General features: G+C 41.9%; 1 protein-coding gene across 9 annotated transcripts in view; it reads right to left on the minus strand.

The window, feature by feature from the left end:
- The window catches only part of LOC101854909, a 94,714-nt gene that overhangs the window by 20,912 nt on the left and 69,660 nt on the right, over positions 1–4,142 (minus strand). For all 9 annotated transcript variants that reach the window (XM_013088919.2, XM_005088994.3, XM_005088997.3 and 6 more), the window contains one exon: positions 462–672. The gene's annotated coding sequence lies outside the window, so the exon portion shown is untranslated. The remainder of the gene's footprint in view (positions 1–461; positions 673–4,142) is intronic.

Consider the following 4,142-nt stretch of genomic DNA (forward strand, 5'->3'; position numbering starts at 1 on the left):
AGGCAGGCAGATAGACAGATAGACAGATAGAGAGACAGACAGAAACAGAGATAGAGATAGAGACAGAGAGAGAGAATGAAAAAGAGAGAGACAGACAGAAAAAGACAAAGAAAGAAAAAGAGACAGGGGGAGTATCGATTATAGGTGTCGAATGGTATTTGGGTACTATACTGCGAATATGGGACAGAAACGAGCAAAATCGAGGGGGGGGGATGGGACGGAACCGAGTAGTGAAACATAGAAGTGGAACGAAAACGGGTGTACCGACGGCGAAATCCAAAAATTAAAATTGTGGGACAAAACAGCTTATCCCCATGAAACTTCCTTCTTACTGGAAACCCAAACGGATACAACAACTTGTGGAAACACGATACGTTAGAAAATTCAAACCCCAGAATGGTGTTTAATCATGCCGTCTGTTAGAAATAAAAGCACATAAAGGGAAAAAATCCACAACCCACCTTTTATAACACAGTAAGCAGCCAGGTTTCTGTCCTCACTGAAAGACGCTCTCCAGGCTGCAGGAAATTTAAACCTCAAGAGATAAGACCAATCTCTCGTTCAAGCTCCTTGGTTCTCCCTATCAACTTCCAGTCTCTTTACACTTGGATTACCATTGGGTCCGGTGGTCGTCTCAAACCTGTAGTACTATGGGTGTTGGGTAGCCGTTTTCTGTAATAAAAAGAAATGACGGAAACACTTAGGAAACAAACGATTTAATTCTGTCTCGCTTAACACCTAAACCAGACAGACCGACGAGCTTTTGGGGAGGAGAATTCGTCCTTGGGCAACGTGTCTACATTTAAATTTAAACGTGTACATAAAGAATTCCCATATCTGTCAATTTGTGTTACGGTAACGGTATGGCGGTTGGGTCTAAGAACGCTTCTAGAGATAACCTGTGTAACGGCGGAAGGACATTCTAGCACTTCAGTAAACTTTTATCTGGGCGACATGACAATTATTTCGCAAACTGTGGTTGGGCGTATACATTCAGAACCAAAGAGAAGACGAATGTCCACGTTTTTCTTACCTCAGCAACAAAAGTACCTCACAAAATAGTTAACATAATAAAGTAGTTCGTAACAGAACTGGCAAACATATTAAATCGTTTTCATGGCTTATTCTTGCGTAACAGAGCAATTATCACAAGAACGAACGGCATGCGCCTCGCAACCTCAGAAAAGTAAATACAAAGAAGTCTAACTCTTTTCAGTTCAAGCATAGAGATGTTAAAATTTAGAATTCCTTTCGTGCAATGTGCGGTTATCTATCATTCATATGCCTGCTATAGGGTGGCAACTCCATGGACCAGATTTCATGCAGCAACTAGGATCATCCTAGACGGTATGAGTATCATACGAATGTTGAATATCTTCCCCGTGTTGTAAGCGACCACTGGGTCAAAAACTTCCAAAAAGACCGGACACGCACTTTATTCGCGTTGAGGGAGAAAAAAAAACCGGCAGAGATCTTTAGAAATAAATAATTTCTCATACATATCAACAGGGCTGCTTATTCGCTTGGCTTGGTTTTTAATAAATGATTTACTACGCCATAGTCAAGCTTTTAACAACAGTTGCAAATGATCCCACAATGTTCAGTTGTAAATAAATCAACAGGAAACGATTTAAACTCATTTCATTTGGGACTCTTCTAGCCTTATTTCACAGTTTGTTTATTTGAGTGAAGAGAAGCACATTTGCACAATAATGGTCATTTTGTGGTGGAAAAAATAAGGCAGGCAGGCAGAAACAACAAAGGGAAAGTAACGTAGCAACCTCCTACCGCCTGCGTCACTTCACAGTAAAAGACAGACTATAATATGGATCAATCAAAGAAGACCCAGAGGTACCTAAAAGGTCACATCAACCCTCTACTCACGGTCAAGGGAAGACTGGTGTCTGTGGAGTAGCTCTTCACCATTGCACACAGAAGACATGAGTGCGATTACCGTGGGGGGGGGGGGGTGTTGTCACCAGGTATGTCAGTCTGTCCTCTGGAATGTTTATCTCTTCCAGCCGGAAAAACGAGAAAGGCAAAAAAACGTAACACGAGAGCACGGTCGTTACATCCCCTGACTATAGGGTAGGTAAGATCGAGCACCAAGACTTCTCGGACAAGTACATTCCGTTCACCTTTGTTTACATTGACGATTAAAAATTTCCTCTTAGCAAATCAGTCCCGTGCAGAACATCTCAAACTGTTGCCACGACGTTCTTAAATCCAGTCAGCCAATGGTCTGGAAATCAAACTAACCAAATGGAATTTTTGTGTGAGTGATTATATTTCCTTGGGCATCGAATTACCTATCAGGGAATACACCCCCTTACGCGAGCCAGTAGAAGCCCTCCACGACTGCTTCTACCGACCTCACCAGCCCCCAGTTTTCTTGGAATTATGAATTCCTATCACCGATTCATCCCACAAGTAGCTGACTTCTTAACTTCACTCCATGCTCAGGCAACAGGCAAATGACAAGCCATCGAGTTGTCCATAGAATGCCAAACTGCATGTGAAAAAGCTAAAGAGGCAACTCAACGAGAAGGTACTGTTACACCGTCCCCAGTCAGACGCGCCTTCAAGTCTTACTGTACATCCATTCAATGGTAGGTGAAATGGTGAAATGGTATAGGTTTAACGCCCCTTTCAACACTATAAGGTTATTCAAGAGGCGGGAACTCCACTAGTGGAGAATCTTTGGTGACATAGCACAAGTGCGCACTATTTTTGCAACAACTTCACAGGGCTACTCTGCACCCGTAAGGAAATATAAGAGTGGTTATGAGTGAGTATTTAACAGTTCCGTATAGAAGTATTGACTGGCCTTGTTGAGTTTCAATAGCTGATAAAACGGCATTGTACGTAAAATCAACAGCACTATGTGGTGAGGATTACAAAGGCAGTTTCTCCCTGAGCTCCTTCAAGGGTATCAAAAAAGGAAAAAGTATCGTGAAAAAGTAAGACACAAAAGAGCGACAGAAGAGAAGTAGGACCTCCATCTACCATCGAATAAGTCAAGTGGCACAATGTGTCGACAGACGTTTGAGAAAGACTTTTCTATATAATATAAAACCAAAGGGAAGCCCATAGAGAGCTCCCTTCGGCTTTCGTCCTTATCTTCCACTTTTAACGACAAATACACAGTAGGGCCTCCCTGACACTTCGTTGGTAGGAAATACACAGCCTTTGAAACTATTTTTACATGGTCTTTGTATAAGTTGTTGTTATCACGCAAAGTCAAACTGTAAAACATACAAACTCAAACGATCGCTTTTAAGAACAAGGGGGCTATGCCGAAAAATGCAGTTTTGAGAAGATCGAAGGTTAAGTTTTTGCCCCTTGTTCAGTTTCTTTAAAAGACAAGGAGAGTTTTCTCTACAACCAAACAAAATATACACACCAATGAAACTAAACTTCTCCTATAGGAAGGACAATGCCCACTTTTGGTGCAGGTCAAGACTTCTGGAAACCACCGAAATCTGGGTTAGCCCGCTTGTCCTTAAAAGTAAAAGCGACCATACGTCACCCTTTCTTCATCTCAGTCACATACAGAAAGTTCTCGCTCAGTTGTTACAAGGTCAGTCTAACCAGTTCATTGGGTGACTGTCACAAAATTTTTCAAGATTAACAGATAACGTTTCTACAGATATTGAGTATCTGGGTTATAGTTCTACAGGACGTTGGGTTACTGGGTTGTAGTTCTACAGGAAACTGAGTTACTGGGTGAGCAGTTTTACTTACTGTTCAAAGCTGACAGTACATCGGTGGCCTAGTGGTAAGGTTCTGGACTGTTAATAGTCAGGTTGTGGGTTCAACTACCGTCAGGGGCCCGATGTTGAGAGAAGCACTTTACACGAATTTTCCTCACTTCACCCAGGTGAGATTGGGTACCCGACTATAGATACCGAAATATCTTTTCAGTGCGTTATTGTTTGAACGCAGCACTTTGCACTGTATGCTTCCTGAAAAGCCGAGGGTGTTTCTGCGTGTTCTGGGGTCTGCGGTGGGGTAATAATAGTTGTAAAGCACAAAGTACAAAGATCATGAGGTACAACGTGGATATGCGCCATATATAATATATATGTATATACAATATTATATTATTCTTTTTCTCTATCTTACTGTATCTCTCTCTCCCT

The sequence above is a fragment of the Aplysia californica genome, unplaced genomic scaffold, assembly GCF_000002075.1.
Source record: "Aplysia californica isolate F4 #8 unplaced genomic scaffold, AplCal3.0 scaffold00002, whole genome shotgun sequence".
In the NCBI taxonomy this organism is placed as follows: domain Eukaryota; kingdom Metazoa; phylum Mollusca; class Gastropoda; order Aplysiida; family Aplysiidae; genus Aplysia; species Aplysia californica.